The following is a 20,702-nucleotide window of genomic DNA, read 5'->3' on the forward strand; positions in this document are numbered from 1 at the left end:
GCCAGAGTACAAAAGCTATCCTATCAGGTACGCTCCACGCGAACAATTCTGAGAGATGCTAATTTTGGTCAACCCAGTGGAAGTTTAAAAGAAAGAACAGATGTACTAAGAGCAGCGAAAAGCCTGTACCAAGGTTTAGGCAGGCTGGCATCTTGTAAAAATCCCTCGGCCTCGAGGGGAGCCCGGAAGAGAGGGCCGTGGGGAAGCCCACCCAGGCCGCCTCGTCTCCCCGGCGACTCCTGCCTGCCCTGCTTCCCGCACACCTCCCTCGGGCCACCTCACGGGCCAGCGCTTCCCAGGGTTCCGCGCTCAGCCACAGCCGCCCCGGAACCGGAGCCCCGCAAGGCCTCCCTGCGAGCTCCGGACTGGAAGTCGGGCTGCCGCCTGGCTCTCCTGACCTCTGTGTCCTGGAAACGCTTCACTTGAACTTGTCCAAAACCGTAACCGCGCGTGGGCTCTGCCCCTGTGCAGCGTGTCGGTGAGCGGGCTACCACCCAGCCCCGCCCCGAGCCCCACTGGACGTTGCTCCTGGGACCCCGCACACCCCCGCACCGCACTACACGCCGGCTCTACCATTTTCAGCTCTTCTCATTCATTTGCGCCCATCCTCCCGGACTCGCTCACCAATCCCCACCTCCCCGAGGAAGGGCGCCCTCGGGCCCCCTCTTTACACCCGGGGTCTTCCCGCTCCAGCCACCCTCACCTAGAACACCACATCACTACTGACGACACGACGGCGCTACAGCAGCTCAGCGAACCGCAGCCCGCCGCCAAACCTGGCCCAGCGCCTGCTTTTGCAAGGGAAGTATTCCTGGGATGCAGCCGTGCTCATTGTTTGCAGGCTGGCGGCTGCCTTCACGCTCCAGCGGCCCTAAGTCCGTGGGCGCCCCTCACGTGCAGCGAGGGTTCCAGTATCCAGGCCTGGACGCCGGGGACTGGCCTCTCCCTGACTGTCCCGTCTGCCCCACTTGGCCTGGTGACTGCTTTACAGTGAAACCGCAACACGCCCCCATCGCCCTGACCCCGCAGGTTCTCCTCCCTTCCGCGTGCCTTCCACCTGCTCCTAACAGCACACGCTGACTCCCTGCTCTACCTCCCAACAGCCCCAGGACAGAGGCACACACAGGTCTATGCCTTGAAGAGGTCAAGCACCATTCCCCAAACCCCATGGTGTGCAAGCATCACTCCCAAGATTCCATCCTAACCCCTGGGCTCCAGAGCTGCCCTGTTCAACATCCCCCTTTCTGTGCACAGTGACAGGGGTCTGAATCGAATAGCTCTCCAGTTCCCAGTGAGTGGACACAGGATTTTGCTGGGAAACCTTCTCAGATGTTTGCCCGGCATCGGAGATGCTCTCTGACACCTCATATTCCTACCATGGCTCCCCACTGCCTGAGGGATAAAAACCAAAAGAGTCTTCCCACCCCCTCCACTCTGTCATGCGGAAACAGGGATCAGACCAGGCCGAGGGAGATCATGGCCTCCTACCCACGACCCATCACCTTGAGAAAGTCACCTAAACTCTGAGACACAAGTGCTTTTATCTGTAGGACAAACGATACCTAAATCATAGGGCTGGCACAAGGGTTAGCGGGAATGTGTGTAAAGACCTGACATCCCCGAAGGATTTAGGATTACCATTATCCCTGCCGCAACTGACATTCTAACCCAATATCCTTGGCCTTTGACCTTGTCACCCAGAGTGCACTGCTCTCCTCCCTAAATTCTTATCCAACAACTTCAAAATCCTAAACATTCTTCAAAAGCCAACTGCCACCCCTTCTCCCAACCCCCTGGGTGCATCCCCCTGTCTCCTGAAGCCAGAATCAACTCCTGACCCGCACCCGCTCACATCTGTGGACATTTTCCATCACCCTGAGCTGCTGGCAGGTGACCATGCTACCACGAGTCAGGGCCCCACGGATGGCAAATGCATTATACATGTAAGGGGTTTATCATACGTGTGTTGAGCCGGATCATCAGCATGTCCACCATCTGGGTCAAGGGGCCAGCAGAGCATTTCTCTGAGCACAAAGTGTGTTCGGAGAAAGCGTTCTGCTGGCACGATGAGAAGCCTGGACGCGCTCTCCCCTTCTGAGTGACACCCTGCACCTTAGCGGGTTAAGAGCTCCGAGCAGTCTTGCAATAGAAGTCAGCTTCGTTTCTTTACCGAGCACTAGCAAACGTGTTCACCGACCCGTGCCTCCTACCTGAGTCCCTGTTCAGAAGCTGAACGAGCAGGCCTCCATCAAGAGGAAGGCTGTTTCTCAGCAGATCCAGGCTCAGGGCCCTGGCTCAGGCCTCAGATCCGGAGCCTGACAAGTCACGAGCCCATGGCAGGCAGGACTCGTGCTGGCGAGCCTCCGAGACTGATGCTAATTTAAGCACAAAAGCAATTTACTGAAAGACGTTCCATAACTCACAGAACTTCTGGGAAGGCTGGAGAAGCAGGCTCAGAAAACGGTAGGAACCAAGACTGGCCACAGTCCAACCACAGCCAACACCAAGCCTCAGGATACACCTGTGGGAACAACGAGGGACTGCAGGCACGCAGCAGGCGCCGGGGCCACCGGCGCCCCGGGAAACAGGATGTTGCAGCCACCGTCAATTCCCTGCCACCCGGGCTCCCTGTCACTTGTCCTTGGACTCAGGCCCAAGGAGGTGCCTAGAGCTCGCGTGGGCGCCAGGCCAGGGTGTACCTGTGCCGAGTGGCCGGGAAAAGGGACAGCCTCCAGGAGGGCTGTGTCCATGCCAGCCCCGCTCAAGCACACAGCCCGGCATCGCTGCAGAAGTGAGACCGGCACACAGCCGACCAGGAGAAGGGTGAATGTTAGATGTCCACTCCTCTTCCCAGGCCTCAATTTTCTCATCAATAATAGTAACTAATAGTAACCTGAGTCTACCAGTCTCCCTGGGCTGTTCTGAGGGGCCCAGCTGGAGAAGACAGGAAAAACGGTGAACGGGGCGGCTGGGCGCTCCTGCAGCTTCGAAAGGACCTCTCCTACTCAGCACACACCCAGCTCTCACCCTTACTCTGAGGAAAGGCTGGGGAGACACATCGGGTGCGCAGGGCAGGTCAGGGGTAGGGCAATGAAGGTGACCGGGGGCGCAGGGGCACGAGGATTTCTGCCACATGGGAGGACGAGCAGGTCTCCGGAGAGCTCAGGCCCCTCGCTTCTCCAGGAGAAGGGCCTTGCACGCCACCAAGCCGTCCCAGGAGCCGGGCTCTGAGCACAGCCTGGATTGGCCGAACTTCGGAGGCCACTGGCCTAGACTGCAGGAGAAGGGCAGCCAGCCGACCCCGGCATAGCTGGAAGGGCTGCCTCCGGACCAAGGAACAACCTCACACTCCAGCTCCTGCATCTCTGCGTGGGACCAAGAGGACACTGAAGCTCGGCCTGAAGCCGCCGTGCTGCCCCCGGTGCCCAGCACCAGCAGGCACCGCCCGGCAACACGGCACTGGCCCTGGACCACCGGTCTAAACTCATGCCCCAAGTGCAGGCTGCCCCCTCGTACTGAGCAGCAGCTCCGCTGGCCTCCACAGAACATGGTGAGTCAATCACAAACCACGCCAGGAACCAACAAAGAGCCATCAGCCCTTAACAGGAATAACTCAAGCTCAAAAGCTGCGTTCTGAACAAGGGGCACGTGCCACTTCTAGCCAATCCACCCAGCTAGTCGTTTAGTCATGTGAAGTCTGAGGAGGTGAGCGCTTTAGACTTCCTCATCGGTTAAACAGAATGGAAATCAAACCCACTTCCATTTTCCTGAAGGTGAAGATTCCCCGGAACCACCTCCCCTAAGACTCGGGCCTGGTACTCGCGGCCCAGCTCCTCCTGGACTCGGCCTGGCTGAGCTGTACTTTCACCAGCGCCTCTGGGTTTTTAAGCCCATTAGCAGAGCCACTGCTAGTCAAACATAATGCACCATAACCCACCAACGGCTACTTTGCCAGAAAAAGAAAAGCTGCAATTTTCACATAATTTTATACCAACCCAGCCAGAAATGGCGTTTGAGACTCCACAGAAACCTGTGCACGACTTTCTTTCCTGTCGACAGCCAGGGCATTCAGCACAGAGTCCTTCCACGAGCAAAGGTAAAAATCAGCGGAATACTGCATCCTACGATGTTATGGATAATGTGCCCCCAGGACAGAAGCGCTGGGCCATTTGGCGTGGTGTGTATGTTGACGAGAAGCCCAGGCTGAAACAGCAGGTGTGCTGCAGGTCCCGCAGAGCTGGCAGGCCTGGCGAGGAGGTGGGGGGATGCCTGCAGACAAGACGGGGGTGTCACAGACACCAGGAGGGACCCACAGGGGCTGAAACGGGGCAAGAAGAGCGAGGCTTCCACAGCAGGTGAGTGCGTCAGGGAGGGAGAGCGCCTCAGCACAGGCTGGTGGGAGGCACCGTCTGGAAAGCAGCGATTCCAAACACACACGGGGCTGCCGTGCACGATGGCTGCACAAAGATGCTGGTGGAATCCTGAGCCCTAGGAGTGTGACAGACCCGCCTGACACCCTCCCACAGCGACATCCCCACGCTCCACTCCAGAAGCCAACCGACCACCAGGCTCCAAAGATGAACTCTCCCCAGGAGTTTCATCAACTTACACCAGCCCAGAGAAGGCCATGACTGGGAGCCCCAAGTGGACCACGAAGGCAACGAGGCCCAGTAGAGACACCTGCTCACTGTGGACTCTACAACATCCACGGCCCCAGCCCCAAGTCCAGGGCCAAGCAGGCTCCCGACAGCCTCACAGGACTCACCAGGGCACTGCTGCTGGGCAGGGAGGGGGGCTGCCACAGGGGAGCAGGGCCACACGCTGCAGGAGAGCAGCTAAAAATGTCTGGAGAAAACGACATCTACCCAGAGAGCTGACTTATAACAAGGGGCCAGAAGAGAAGACGCACGTGGGAGGCAGGCTGAGGCAGACAGCCAGCAGCAGAGCCTGGGAGGCAGGGGACGAGGCCCAGGGGCCGCGGAAAGAAGCGTGGTGGAGACGCACAGCCTCCACGGGGTCAGTTTCGTGTCTGGCTTTGTCCCTGAGAAGCCCCAGGGCTTCAAACAAGGGGGAAATCCACCAGGTTTGCCTTTTCAAAGGCTCCCTCTGGCAGCTGTGTAACGAATAGGTGGGAACAGAGGGTGGGAGTCGTGAAGGAGACCGTGGAAACGGTCCACCGAGGCATAAGGATGAGCTCAACCAGTGTGAGGCAGAAGGGAGACTAAATAATGAGCCATAAATAAATAATAATAAATAAATGTTTAATAAATACCCGGGTGCCCCTTACGCATGAGCCACCAGGCTCAGGTGCCTGAAACTGTAACGAGACAACCGTGGTCTACTGGGGGAGGAAAATCACCCACAAAAAGCAAATCACACTGAGCAATCTTTGCAACTTTTCTATAGGTCCAAAATTATTCCAAAGTAGAAGTTTGTCTTAGAAACTCAATAGAGATATGGCAGAATGATTTGAAATATTTACCTGCATCTTTCTACCTGCATTTTCTAAGTTTTCCACAGTAAACCTGAATCCCTTTCACAAGGATAAAAAACTGTATTAAAATTCAGTATAATATAAAACACAGGTGATGATAGCAAATGTTCTACATTTAGCACTGTCTCAAGCTCACACGTGCAAAACAAAGGGCTGTTGATACTCTTCTGCATAAAATAAAAACTCGGAGGTCTGGAATTTTTTTGACTTTTAAAAAAAGAAAGGGTGGAGTAAAACGACACACGAAAGAAATCGCGTCTCCTTCTCTCCCATCCATCACAAGTCCTTGCAGCCCCCCAACAACTTGGGGCCCTCCCTTCCTGCCTGACCTGGTCTCTGACCAGGACCCCCGATTCACCCTACTTTTACAGCTCCTCAAACACACAGATGTTGCTCTTGCCTCAAGGCCTTTGCACCTGCCACTCACTCTTCTTGAAATGCCTCCCCTTCACGTTCTGGCACAGTGGCCTCTGTCACTTAACTCACAACCCTGCTCAAACATCACCGTCTCAGAGAAATCTTCCTAAAGCAGTCCGTCTCCTCTATCCGTTCTTTCCTGTTCTTTCCTTTACAGCACTTATGGCACATGAGATCACACTAGATTTCTTTTATTTGCCATGCGTCACCTTCACTAGAAAGTAAGCTCCAATACAGTAGCAAATGTTACGTGACAGCTCTGGCCAATGAGTAAGAAGAAGTCTGCCGAGAGGTCTTGTTTTGATTAAAAAAAAAAAGAAAAATTCTTCTGTGGCTGGCACCATCTCCTCCCCTTTCCTCCTTCCCTGACACTGCAGATGTGATGCCTGGAGCTGTGGCAGTCATCTGGTGAACACGAGGCAAAAGCAAGAGACTGGAGAGCCCCTGGCGCTGACACCGTGAGCCACTACCACACCAGTGCTGTCTGTTGCTAGACTTCTACTTGTGCAAGAAAAAGAAAGTCCTGCTTGTTTCAAGCCAGTGTTCTGAGGATTTCCTGTTTTCTTCAACTTGAGGTTGTCCTGATTTTTGCTATATGCTAGCACTCAGAATGCATCATAGGTGCTCAGTAAATACCTGTTGAATAAATGAGCTAATCATCCGAATCAATTACACCTGATGTGATGACTCAGCAGGAGAACTCCAGGATTAACGAGAGCCCACAGCTGGGGTTTGATGACCTGAGGCTTCCTGGAAGAGGTGCCTACACAAAAAGGCAAGTTGGAGTTTTCTGGGGGCAGGGTGAAGGAGAGGAGTGCCCCTGGCAGGCAGGTCTGCACGTGCTAAGGTCCTGGTGCTAGAGGGAGCACAGGGTGTCTGTGAACTGAAGGAGGCAGCAGCCACAGGAGGGAGAGGACCCACGTCTGAGAGGAGCCCGCTGTGGCAGCTGCTGGAGCGGTGAGTGCCACTGTAGGGGCAGGAGGGCAAATGGTAGCACCAACGACCCCAAGAACATCACGGGCAGAGAAGGGGATGCTGGGTCTGGGACGCTGTAACCACACCCATGAAGACAGGGTTATGATGTCTGCACAGGTTCTGGGGCTCAATAACAGAATCTGCTCCAGCTAATAGCATGCCGTGCTGGTTTCCAAGCCAGAAAGAGGAGGGAAAAGTTTTACAAGCCAACCATCCATTACTCCTAAGCACCACGTTTACAGTTGCATAAAATAGGGGCTGTCCTGGAACCAGCAATCCTGAAGCGGCCAACTGGAGGCCACGGGACCACCCTGCGGCAGAGGCCTCGGGAGCCCCGTCGGAGGACCGGGAGGAAGCCAACCGTCAAAAGCCCAACAAACCAGTTTCCAATGTGCCAAACCCACATGTTTGGGAGTTTAGAACTAGCCCACAGGGTCCTGCGGAGGCTGCAACAAGCCAGCTCTTTGACTGCTTCCCGCGAGCAGCAGGGAGCAAGCTTACATGGTGCGAAACCACGTTCTTAGCTGAGTCCCCGAGCTGCAGGGACAACCGGGCCCACGGCTTTCTGGGGGACAGCACCACGGCCGCATTTAGGACACAGATTAAACAGCCAGGCTCCCCATTTCCCGCTCTCATGTGGCACACACCCTGTGCCCCCCCAGCCCGGCGGCCTGGCAGGCCCAGCTCCCTGCATCATCACTGTGGCAGCTACCTAAAGCCGCAAAGCGGCAAGCCGACATTAATTGGTGGCAGGAAAAAGAATCGATTTTTCACGGCTATTTGGAGACCTCTGCAAAAGTGAAGTGAATTCCGTTTCATCTCTCTTTTAACATGAATGGTGTTTAATGTTCTGAATTAAGCGGTTGGCGCCAGGGGCCGAGTTCCCACTATACCAAAAGCAAGAAACCCAGAAACAACCCGTCTTCTTTCTCCTTAGCCTGTAGTTTTCCAGGCCGGCCACGCCTGTCTAAAACCTGTCCTTCCAGAATCGTCTTCACAGTCCTGCTCCTTTGCACTTTTACCCATCTCTAGTATCGGTATCTTAGGCAATGAAAAATGACCAGAAAGGGGCTAAAAAAAGAAATCGTCTGCTTTCTTACAAGCAGTGTACAAACAAGGTACCCAGATGTTTGCTATTGTCATCTCCCCAAGGTCAACGGCATGTGGCCCACAGCTGAGCTCAGGCCTCCCCCACGGCGGCCCCATCTCGGGCATCTCCATGTTGCCATCAGCTGCGTGTGTGAAGTGCAAGCTCGCTGGCATCACGAGCACTGATCAAGGGAAGGGGAGCAACCTATCTGCGGCTCCTCCTGACATCAACAAAGTCATCGTGAAATGAAAACTAGTTTTACAATCACCCTGCTGAACAGAGAGTAAGAAAAAAGCATCAGAGAATAAGAAAAAAGCATCAGAGAAGCACCTTTGTCTTCATTCCTCAACATCAGCCCATCTAATAAGGATCAGGTGCGAGGGATTATCCTCATTAGGAGAAAAACGTGTGTCAAACCCCTAGAAGACAAAATACTTCACACCCATCACCTCTTAATAAACCTGGCAAAGAGAGGGGGGAGAAGAAAGTGGATGGGATTGACCCCCAGCAGGCGTACAAGTCAAGAAGGAAAATGATGGGGAGAAGCAAGGCCAGCGGCCGAGACCCGGCTCCCACTGCCACTAGGCCAGGGCCTCCCCAGCAGAATTTCACCAGGTCACATTCAACAAAGGGCAGCTATAAGTATGCCTCAGTTTATTATGCCCTAACAACCAAGAAGGGTTCAACTGGTTGAAATGATTTTGCCAAACAAAATACAGGCACTGCCATCTGGTATATCAAACTTAGAATGGATCCAGAAGTTGTGCAAAAACATCACTTCACGTCTACACGAAAACCTGCAAATGGACGTTTACGGGAGCTGTATTCACAATGGCTAAAACGTGGAAGCAATCAACATGCCCTTCACTAGGTGAATAGCTAAATAAACTGCGGCACATCCAGACAATGGAGTATTAATTCATTGCTAAAAAGAACTGAGGTATCAAGTCACGAAAAGACACGGAAGAAACTTAAATGCATATTTTACTAAAAGAAAGAAGCCAATCTGAAAAGCCTATGTACTCTATGATTCCAATTATATGGAGACAGTAAAAAAAAAAAAAAAAAATCAGTGGTTACCAGGGTTGGGGGGAGCGAGGGATGGGTAAGTAGAGCACAGAGGACTTTCAGGGCAGTAAAACTATTCTGTAGGATATGGCGGTGGTGGAGGCACGACATTATACATTTTCAAAACCCACGGACAGTACACCATCAAGAGGGAACCCTGATGTAAACAACGAACAAAGGTTTACCTCCTTCTGGTAGGGGACGTTGGCAGTGGGGAGGGGCACACGTGGGGGGGGGGGCAGGAGGTATATGGGAACTCTCTGTGTAACTCTGCTGTGAACCTAAAACTGCTCTAAAAAATAAAGTTTACTAATTAAAAAAAGAACCATTCCAAAGCCTTCTGTTACGGCCCTGACATGGAAGGGAAATGATTCTCGTTTGCTGCTAAATTTTGGTGAACCCAGCTACGTGCACACACAAAGGGAGAAGAAATTCTGCGTTACAGTGTCACAACTAGACTTCCAAGTTAAAAACTGCTTCTACAGGGATCCCATAAATACTGTGCTCTGCCCATTCTGAGCTTACACACAGACTTCCAGGACATGGCATCTGTGAGCACCTTCCTGATTAACGACGCTCTGGTCCTGAAGAATACCCATCACAACAAGGGCAGGGGAGTCAGGGCCAAGATGGAGAACGGCCACCGCACGTGCATCTTGTTACAGCGCTCAGCGTTCACCAGTCACCTAAACAACGCGCTCCGAGCAGCACATTATAAAACAGCCATGAAAATGCCTGCCCATCAGAGCCTCCATGTTAGAGGGACATCTAAGGAAATTCTTTCACTGGTCTTTAAAACAACCATTTCTAGACAAAAACAGGCACTGTCTCCATTTAAAAACTATACTTAAAACTCACTTTTCCTTTCCAAACTTTTCATTTTTGTTCATGTTATCAAACTAAGGTATGAGCCATGCAGGAGGGTTTAACTGCTTTTCTATTCTGAAGCTCAAAGGCTGTTTTGAATCTGTGCAACTACACAGGAATTAGGGAGCAGCCAGAACACAAACCCGTATATGTCTGTGTGGGTAAAGGAAACAGATCCCACACAGAGACAAGTGCATCAAACCTACATGTGTACAGTTTAACAAAATGCTCCAGAAATCTCTTGGAGCTTCAAGCATTTTTGAAAAATATTTCCAGGTACAACACCAAGGTGGTAACTAGAGCTCCCATATCCATTCCAACAGCTTACAGATAAAATATCTCTGGATCTTGCCAAAAACTGGTGCATGACACCAGAACACGCCAGAACACTCTACAGAAAGGCCCATAAAGGTTCTCTTAGAAGTTTCTTAGTAACTATCACTTATTTCTTCAAAAGAAGAAAAAAGCTCCCCTACTAACCACGGCGCTGCAGACCAGAGTCAAATCTACAAAGACTCTCCGTGAAACGAGACACCGGCGTCAAAGCAAGCTCCGACCTGAGTGTGCGTCCTCGGGGTGCACGGAGGCGCCCACGCACCTGAAACCACAGGTGAAACGCTGTACACCGCCCCGGCTAATTAATTTCAAGGAAGAAAAGTTTTACACCAAAATGAGCATGAAACAGGAAAAGCACAAGTTTGTTAATAGGTTTCCCACTTGCCGGGCTCCCAGGCCCCGGAAGCACCAGTCACTGCCCGCTCTGCGCCCCGCCCTTTGGTGGAGGGGAACTCTGGTGAAAGACGGGAGAAGCCCCGCTCTCAGGCGCTGTTTGCGCAGCTTACACCGCCTACTCCTCTTCCGGAAATGCACAGGGAACGTCTGAGTACTCTGTGACGGAAGAACTCTTCTTTAACAGCAAATGTGTCACCAGCCAGAAGACCAGATGCACCAACGATGACAGGAAGCAGGTTACAGAAATGAATGCAGCCCAGACCTCCAACAAGGAGCCCACAGTCAGAAGCAGGATGAGAACTCTGCATCCTCGGCCATCGCAGCAGGATTTGGAAAAGCAGCCAAGAAACCTTAATTCGGCAGAACAGCCCCTCCTACATCAAACCGCCGGGGCCTCTGAGCACAGCGACCAGCCAGTACGGGAGGCGGTGGGGGGGGGGGGGGTGCGTGTACATGAAGCGCCAGCTGGGGCTGCAGCCACGCCTGCCTCCGGAGGAGCGCGCGCATCACAGGTCACCTCGTCCCGGCCCAGCCTGCTGTCCGGGCCTCTGGGCCCAACGCGGTCCTATGGAGTCTGGCCAGCTCGCACCCCCGCCGGCGCCGCCGGGTCCCCGCAAAGAGGGAAGGGAGGCGGCCTGAGGCCTCGGAGCTCCGGCACCGCCGGGGTCTCGGCCGCAGCTGACCCTGTGCGGCCTCCCGCGCCCGGGGTCCCGTTCCCACGGCCCCAGGCGCCCCCCGACCCCCTGCGGGCACCTGAGGTGTGAGCGGCGCCCCCGGCTGGGCGGTCTGGGGGAGAAAGAGAGCCCCCAGGGGGGTGAGGCCCCACGGGAACTGGCCTCCAGGGCAGCGTGTGCCGACACCGGGCCGCGGCCGCCCCAGGAGGCGCACACGCCCCCGAACCTGCGGCTGAAAGCCCCAGCGCAGCTCCCCGCGCGCCAACCGCTGGGCCTGGGTCTGCTGGTTGAATCCCGAGGGCGCGCCCCGGCGCTTTTACGCTTAGACGCCCCTCGGGGTTCCAGACAGCGCGCGGAAAGCGGCCGAGTCCACGGCGCGGGGAACCCAGAGTCCCGTGGGCGCCTCGTGCCCCCCGCACAGAGCCCGGCCCCGCGGCGCAGGGTCCGCATCCGCCGCCGCAGGGCCCGGCCAGCAGGCTGACACCCCTGCCTCCCCCAATCTCAGAGCGTCCCCGTGTCACCCCTGGCATCCTGAACTTCAGTGAGGACCGAGAATGATCTACCGTGAAGAAAAAACGATGAAACATGCCACGTTTCCCCTCACTTTTAACTCCCCCTGTTAGAACTGCCTGTGTGACCATCACTGACCGAAATACCTGTCTGGGGATCAGATGGGGCGGGTGCCGAGCCCACCCTGCCCACAGCACCGCCTCAGAGCCTGCGAGCGTTCCCGCACTCGAGGCACCGACTCAGTCCGGAGCTGCTCGCTGACGGCCGGCCGTGGCGCGGGAGACGGCGGCAGGCTGGTGCTCACAACGCAGCGTCAGTTCTTGAAACTGCCGCGTCTCGGGAAGCGTCAGCTTCAGTACGTCACGGCAGAAAACCACCTCACCCTTTATCCACCTCTACAGCTGGGCACAGTTTAGCTTTCTTAGAGAATCAGTAACGTGGAGAACAGGTGGGAAGATCTGAGAGAAACGCCTTCTTCAATTTGGCAGGGCAGCCAAAGCCAAGAGACGCCCGCTGCAGAGCAGGACGGGAGGGGACGGGCCCCTGGCCGCGGTCGCCGCAGAGCTGGAGGAGAGCACACTTCCAGGACGCGCAGGGTCGCTGGCGAAGTGAAAAGCTCTCACACTTCTCTCTCTGACAGCAAGATGTGACTCAGAATCCTCCGCACCCCAGAAGAGCCCTGGAGGATCAAAGTAGCAAGGCGTGTCTGCAGTCAAGCCCCAGTCAAGCCCCAAGAAAGAAGTCCCGGTTAATAACGATTTCCACCTGTGGACGCATGGAACGCTACGTTAAAGACGTGTGCTTTCTGTGTCGGTGACATAATTAGCTTACCAGGGGGACTCACTATAATGCTGTCTCCAGGTTCAGTACCCCACTCCCTGTTTGCACGGGTTCATACACACAGTGAATACAGTTAGATCCAGATTCCGTAACAGGCTCCACTGAAATCCTCAGAGAGGGCTCCGGCAAATGGCCAGGAAGGCATCCCCACACCTGGAATGGGAATCAACCGTGGCTTTCGGGGAGACCTACAGAAACGTCCCTGCCCGAAGCAAGGGGGCTGCCAGGATCCACTGGCCCAGATGCAACCCGTTCCTCCCCTCGCAGCTTCATCAGTATTTCCCTGGGTGTATTCTGCAAATTCAGCAAGGTGCTAAAGGGTAAGAAGTGCTGAGAGTGAAGAGCAGGGACACCTGTGGGTGAAGAGCTTGAGTACCTGAGCACCTGACAATGATCAGGGGTTGGTGGGATGCAGGGCACTTTTAAACGGTTGGAAGAAGTCCGAAGAAAAACACTTCATGACATGTGTTACGAAATGTGATACGAATTTCGTACATGTGATACGAAATTCAAATTTCAGAGTCTATAAATACAGTTTCACTAAAATGTAGCCAGGCTCATCCTGTAATGTCGACGGCAGTTCTCGTGAGTACAGCTGACCCTTGAAAAACACAGGTTTGAACCATCAGAGTCCACTTATACACGGATTATTTTCCAACAGTAAATGCTATAGGACTACACGACCCTCAGGTGGTTGAATCCGCAGACGCAGAACCACAAATACGGAGGGCTGACCGTAAGTTATACCCAGATTTTCAACTGGGTGCAGGGGGAAGGGGGCTTGGGGCCCCTAACCCCGATGTTGTTCAAGGGTCAGCTGTAGTTGTGACGAGACCACACAGCCTGCAAAGCCAGAACTATTTACCATCCAGTCCGTTTTAGGGAAAGTTTGCCACCTCCTGACCTCAATGCACGTAAGTGATTATCAGCCTGTCCCAGGTTTGGTGGTGCTGGATCCTTCTCTCCCACCTGCTAACGAACAAATCACAAGACCACGCTGATTCCCACATGCTCACCCGCTTGTCTTTGACACCGCAACCTCAAGCAAGATGTGGTTACCAAAGTCTTCTGGAATTTCTTACGTACTGGCTTAGAAAGACCAGCCACTGGTCTGCAGGAGTGCTAAGCCTGGCCACCACTAAGGACCACAGGATTAGGTCCCCTTTATCCCTAATAAAGAGTCAGCTGCACGCTGTTTCTGCGGTAAACGATTCTTGGGTGAGAAGCACGGTGTGATTGATGACTTGTATCCCAAAATGGAAGAGCCTTGTGTTCCAGATACGCTCCGGCGGCCGGGAACGAGCCAGCCTTGACGGCACAAGGCTCCTGGAGGGACAGACGCCATCCCCACCACAAGGCCAAGCAGCCACTGACATGTGCGCCGCTTCTGAACCATTAACCCAAGGCAAGAGATTTTATGTTCTAAATTAGCTACATTATGCCCAAAACCTATCAGTGGCTTGATAACTTGAACATATAATTCTATACCTTTTACTCTTCAAACAATAATTCAGTCTAATCCTGTGGCTGAAGCCAAGATTTCCAGACCAAAAGTGCACTTTCCATTTGATTAAATACTAATAAATGCAAGAATAAAATACCAGTATTTTATCTTACAGTAAATTCTTCAAAAACCCATATACTCTAAGAATTAATTATCTCTCTGGAGAAGGGGACAGGTTCTTCCCCTCAAAGACAGTTTAGTCGTCTCAAAATCTTAATTACAACATTTAAAACATAATTTATAGCAGTCCAGGGCTTACAGAAAGATGACATCATAGTGACCTGTCAGTCAGCACGGCCTCAGGTGGAGCATCGGTCAGTAACAGGATAAAAGGAATCGGGAAGGATCTCCCTGCAGAACAGACCACGCGCCAAGCCATGATCCTCAACAAAGCACGCAAGCTGATATGATACACGCTTGGCCTTTTTTCCATGTGTGTTTGGTACTTTAAAATTTAGAAGATATCTTTACATATTTCATCCGTTAAGAAGTAAACAGAGTGGAACGCTTTCAAAAGGAAGATGGTAGATTTCCCAGAGTAGGGGGTTTCTTTGTTTTCTAGTGTTATAAACGAAGTATGGAGCCAGGGCACTGACACCAGTGTGTCTGGTGCGTAAGCCACGCCCAGGGGTGGCGCCCAGGGGCTGCCCCAGGTCACACCATGTGGCCGCGGTGGTCTCCAGCCTGATGACTTGGCACAGGAAACCTGCTGCAGCCACGGGTGGAGTGGGCCCTCCCTCCAATGGGGTGCTCGGGGCTGAAGTCATAAGGCAGGCGGGAAAGGTGGGAACGTGCCAGAATCACGCTCCATCTGCTACAGCATCCTCCTAACAGGGTCCCATCCTCACTGCAGGTGACAGAAACAATGCATCCTGTTAGGAAGCTGGAGAAAACCTTTGTGGGAAACCTGAAGGGAGATCCCACTCAGCGTCAGTCCCCGGCTGCGGCGCTTAAGTTAGATTGGGGAACACGCCTTCCCCAGGGGACCGGGGACAGAGCTGGGCCTGCAGAGAGCAAAGCAGAGCCGGCAACCTCTCCGGCCCCGTCTCCTCCTCTGTGATGGGGACACCGTGCGGACTGACGAGACAGTCGGGGCTACCCGAGGGTCAGGCAGCGCTACTCCCGGCCCCTTGGGAAGTCAACCCCAGGCTGCCAGCCTGCGGGGCGGCCAGACCACCTCCGTCCGTGTGCGCATGCCGGTGCCTGCCGTCCCTGTCTCTCTCGTGTGAACTGAAGAGCAACGTGGTGGCCAGGCACTTAGCAGCCAAAAGATACAATGAGGTGGAGAAAGGTGTGGGAGCAGCCGGGGGTCGTCACAAGGCAAGGCAGCAGTGTCACTGGGCGGCGGGCGGCCGCTGGACAGACAGCTGGGCAAGGTCACGACAAGAGCCTGAGAACCCTTTCTGAGGCTAGGCGTCTGGCCTTGCAGGGTCCCACATACCTAACAACGCCCGCCCGCAGCAGAGAAATAACGGAAGGAGCCCACACACACCTACCAAAGCAGCGCCGAGGACACCCAAAGACATGCTCAGGAGGCCTCTGTGGCCCAGGAGCCAGGAGAGGCAGAGACAGGGAAGCGTCCCGGGGCGGCACTGCCCGTTAAGGCGAAGCAGGCACAAGGGTGGCGCGGGAGCGATCCTCTCCCCTCGTGAACCTTAAGTGGGAGGAGGTGTGGGGGTCATACCAGAAAGGCGACCAGCGAACGAGCACCAGCTGCAGTCCTGCTGCTAACCCCACTCGGGGTTCAACTGTCAAAGGTTCCAACCCCATACGCTCCAATAGCTGCTGTCTATACTTGATGCTTTGTAAATCCTCAAAGGTCCCCATTGTCGCGGATGGCCTACTTCCGTCTTTGCTAGGGGTGTATATCATTTTAGGGACCCATCAAAGTAAGAGTGAAAATCTGGTTGAGTTTCCAAAAGGGACGGAAGTGAGTAAGTGCCAAGGAAGTCACTGCTTCACCCTCATTACAATCCAGGAGCACGGCCGGGGCCACAGGAATAGAGGCTGTCCCTGACCACCGTCACTCATGAACGAAAAGAAAAGGAAAGGCAAGAAGACAAACCCATCAAGGAACACCTGCTTTGCTCTGCTCACTTACGACGGATCTCTCGGTAGCGGGACGTTCAAGCTTCTATTTGGAAGACAAACGTATCTGTCGTTTAGCGGCCCCTCCGGTCAGCACAGGTGACTCTGCTTCACAGAGAAAGGTCCTGCAGGATACACCCGCTTTCACCCACTCTCACACTGAACTTTTTACCCTTTGATGTCGAACTGCTCACACAATGATTCGAGATGTCAAGGTCTCGAACTTTTGGCTTAAATGCTGGCCAGGCTGGAGGGTACACGCCGCCGAGCCAGATCCAGAACCTGCACACACAGTCCGTCCTGCTCTCTCACCCACAAATGAAGCCCTGTCTGGGGAGCTGTACTTGTTACTAAGGCACCAACTTCCCTTTTACCAGCCAGCTTAATGACTCGCGTTCCCACAGCTGTACGGTAACAAGAGTGCGCTCCCACCCGCGCCGCAGGCCGTCTGCACGGCTCATCCAAAGAGGCATATGTGGTCCTCCTGGAGACGCCTCCTCAGCCCCAGCTCCGGGGCCAACAACAGCAGTGCGGTCACCAACAGGCATTCAAGCTCCCATCCTTTCCCCTCTGCAACACACATCTCACCCACGTGGAACCATCTCCCGGCTGTACTGTGAGCTCTCAGCGCCCACGGGGGACATCGGGACCCCCATGACCCCTCCATCCTGGGCTCCAACGCGTGGTTGAGGCAGCAGCGTGGGCTTTGCGTTCGCCCTGCACACGTATCTTCCCAGAAAGGATGACGGGCCATAGCACAGCCAAGTCTCTGAACCCCCTTTATCCCTCTGGCCCTGAGTTATCCCCCCTCCCCAACTCCCAGCAAAGATCCAACCCCGTCTGTCCCTGGGCCGGGCAGTGTCAGTGGGCTGGGGACAGGTTAGGGTCAGATGGCACCCCAGTAACTGACCCGGCTCAGGAAATTCCGGGCCGCACAGGACAGGGGCAGGACGAGGCTGTCTCTGGCTACTGGGCTCTGCTCACTGTAGGCAAAAGAGGATGAAGGCGTGGGATCAAACTAGGTTCAAATGAAATTCAATGTTTAATATAGAAAAATCATTTGTGCTCAAGTTGACTGATTTCAGACACTTGTCATACACATGGAGAAGATACACATAAAATCCACATTTACACACAGAATCTATGTTTCAATAAAAACAAAGACCAACTCATAACCAGTTTGGGCCTCTCACTGCTGTGGCCTCTCCTGTTGTGGAGCACAGGCTCCGGACGCGCAGGCTCAGCGGCCACGGCTCACGGGCCCAGCCGCTCCGCGGCATGTGGGATCTTCCCGGACCGGGGCACGAACCCGTGTCCCCTGCATCGGCAGGCGGACTCTCAACCACTGCGCCACCAGGGAAGCCCGCATAACCAATTTATCTACAAATGACACAGTGACTAAGTATTGTGCAAATATTTTTCCTTGGAAATAGGGATTATTACAAAATCATATGTAAGCTATACCCAATCTTTGTTCAAATAATTGATTGATGTAATCATCTCTCTCTCATATGTTCCCACTACCATGAGGAAAATCTCTACAGTATATTTCAAAAACTAGCAGAAATGTAAAACTTCGTGCTACAGAACTTAGCTGATACATTTTATCTAAATTACAACAGATTGAATTCTTCAGATAGTATTCACAGATGAAAAGCTTATCGATCTGCCACATTAATTTCAAGGGAAACTTGAATTAGAAGAAAAATCCAGGCTGTAACAGAATAAAAAACGCTCTGATAATTAACGACTCCTTTAAATGCTAAGTACGTTATCTATTAGCACGCAAACTAACATTTAACGAAGATTTTTTAAAGATACTGCCATTTTCTCCCTTTTTAGAAGACTATTCACAAGATTTGGAACACACTGACTGCAAAGAGGACACAAGGTAAGAGCCGGTGGAGCTGGGAAGTTCCCCGTCCAGAAGAAGACGACACACAAACTTATTTGTTGGGGTGATGACAAGCATCCTGGTGGAAACACTGATTGCCACCTTCCCTTGTTTTATGATGTCCTTTACAAGGTCATTTTACTTCTCATTTTTTTTCCTATACGGAACACCAAGGCTGGGAGAGTTTCTGGAATTGCTTTTGTGGTCCCTGAAGGTCCGACGAAGAGCCCACCTGAAGACCCACCTCCCTCACCCACAGGGACAGCAATGCTCTGGGTGGTGCCCGCCCTCCCTCCTGCCCAGGGATGGTGTCCAAGGTGTGGGTCCAGGAGACCTGGGTGGCACGCTGAGCCTGTGACCAGGTGTGATAGACACAGTATCCCAAATGTTCCTTCTGTTTAAAAGTTATCAAATGTGCTTCTCTTTATTGTGGTAAAGTACACGTATTTAGCATTTTATGTGTGTAAGTGTACAATTCAGCTCCATCAAACACATTCACAGTATCTGTGTGACCATCACCACTACAGACGCGAAACCTTCTTATCACTTGCAACAGAAACTCTGCACCCACTCAACACCACGTCCCCTCTCCTCTCCCCCAGCCCCTGGAAACCACCACACTTTCATCTCTGTGAATCTGACTACAGTAGGCACCTCATACAGGCGCAATCACACAGTACGTGTCCTCTTGTATCTGGCTTGTTTCACTGAGCGTAATGTCTAAAACATGCATCCACGCTGTACCCTGTGCCAGACTTTCCTTCCTTTTTCAGGCTGAGTAACATTCCACTGCATAGATGGACCATATTCTGAGGTTTATCTGTTCATTCCTCGATGGACATCTGGGTCGTTTCCAATGTGTGACTCTGCTGAATGATGCTGCTCTGAACACCGGTGTACAAATAACAGTTCGAGTCCTTGCTTCCAGTTCTTTTGGGTCTATGCCTAGGAGTGGAACTGCTGGATCACACGGTAATTCTATGTTTAACTTTGTGAGGAGCCGCCATACTGTTTTCCAGAGCGGCTGCCCCAGTACAATCCCACCAACAATGAACGCACAGGGTTCCGATTTCTCCACATTCTCGCCAATGCTTGTTATAAAAGTTATCAAACATACTTCTTCCATGTAGGACACTGAGAAGTGTACAGACTATAATTCAACTTCTTTTCTTTTCGCGTTACTGACCCACAACGCAATCTAATAACAGGACGAGTCGTTTCCTGGCCACTCCTGCATTTCCTGTGTGCCAGGCTCTCCGTATGCTGCTTCTCTCATCTTTACAAGAGCCCTGTGAATTAGGCGCATGCATTTCTCTGATGAAAAACACGAGGCTAAAGACATGAAAGGGACTTTTCCCGAGCCCCGTGGAACAGGTAACGGATGGGGCTGTCTGACTAGAGTGCTGAACTGGGTGAGATTCGTTTAGATACGAGTTTATGAATTATGGATTCAATTAACATGTAACAGAAAAAATAAAATGAATATGTATCAAACACTTGTCTTCACTGGAATTCCTTAGGACAAGGCGGACGCAGGTGTTTACACTAGAACTAAGTTGATACAAAGAAAACATTAATAAGCATCGCTACAGGCAACCCATAAACCTGTGAACCTGTGACAACTGAGCAAATGACAGCTCCGGTGAATGGAGTTTGGGGGTGGCTGCCGACACCTGGCTGCCCTCATTCTGGAGGTCTGTCAGGCAGAATGGAGGCCTTGTTCCTTCCTGCCGCCCCCGAGGCCCTGGCACACTGTCTCTGCAGAGCAGACACTCAAGTAAATCAAATTTGCTGCCCTCTCTCACCAGCCACACGCCCAGGACAGAGCCCGCTTTAAATCCTTGACCTGACCACAGCCAAACCCAAATGCCACAAAGAGAGGCAGCCCTGGGGAGGACTTCACCCCACGAACCCGATCACTCTGGGGCAGCCGTTCGCAGGGCCTGGGGGATGCGGACGCTGACCCGGCAGGAGGGGGCAGGCCCGGGTGCTGCTTGAACCAGCTCCCGCGTGGCGCCAATGCTGCAGGCAGCTCTAGAACCGTGCAAACGGTGTCTAGTCCCATCTCTGGGGGCACCGAGCCTCCCGCTAACCACGTCTGCTGCTCTTTGTTCACACTGAGCTCCAAATATCTCTGGAGAAGGTCTCCATCTCGCTTTCAAAAACAGCCAGGTGCACGTGTTTTCTTAGAATAGTCAAGTCAGAACCTAAGTGATGCTTACCAGCAATTAATTTGGATCCCATCGTTGCTCTGGCCACTAAGAAGCTCACTGCTTAAAATCTGGCCCGTTTTGAGCCATTTTATAGAAAAGCTGTGCCACTTGTTCGGAATACCAGCTTTATTTATCTCCCTGCCCTTATTTCCTGTGCCTAATGCCTTCATCTATATCTTACATGTTTTTCACTTTTAAAATTATGTATATGTCTGTAAACCTCCTCAAATTATTCCCTGGCTCACATGAGATACAGATCAATAAAATGACTAAACTAACTGAAATAAGCAGCAAGTCTATGATTCATGACAGAGCTTGAGATCTGTCGGCCATGTT

At 53.0% G+C, this 20,702-nt stretch overlaps 1 protein-coding gene across 7 annotated transcripts in view; it reads right to left on the reverse strand.

Annotated features, from left to right (window-relative positions):
• The window catches only part of MGMT (O-6-methylguanine-DNA methyltransferase), a 347,601-nt gene that overhangs the window by 288,289 nt on the left and 38,610 nt on the right, over positions 1-20,702 (reverse strand). Inside the window, exon 1 of one of the 7 annotated variants that reach the window (XM_060286301.1) lies at positions 10,906-11,022. The exons of the other annotated variants lie outside the window; for them this stretch is intronic. The gene's annotated coding sequence lies outside the window, so the exon portion shown is untranslated. Of the gene's footprint in view, positions 1-10,905; positions 11,023-20,702 lie in introns of those variants that run through there. 7 annotated transcript variants of the gene reach the window in all.

This window comes from Globicephala melas, chromosome 16, assembly GCF_963455315.2.
Source record: "Globicephala melas chromosome 16, mGloMel1.2, whole genome shotgun sequence".
NCBI classification, from domain to species: Eukaryota; Metazoa; Chordata; class Mammalia; order Artiodactyla; family Delphinidae; genus Globicephala; species Globicephala melas.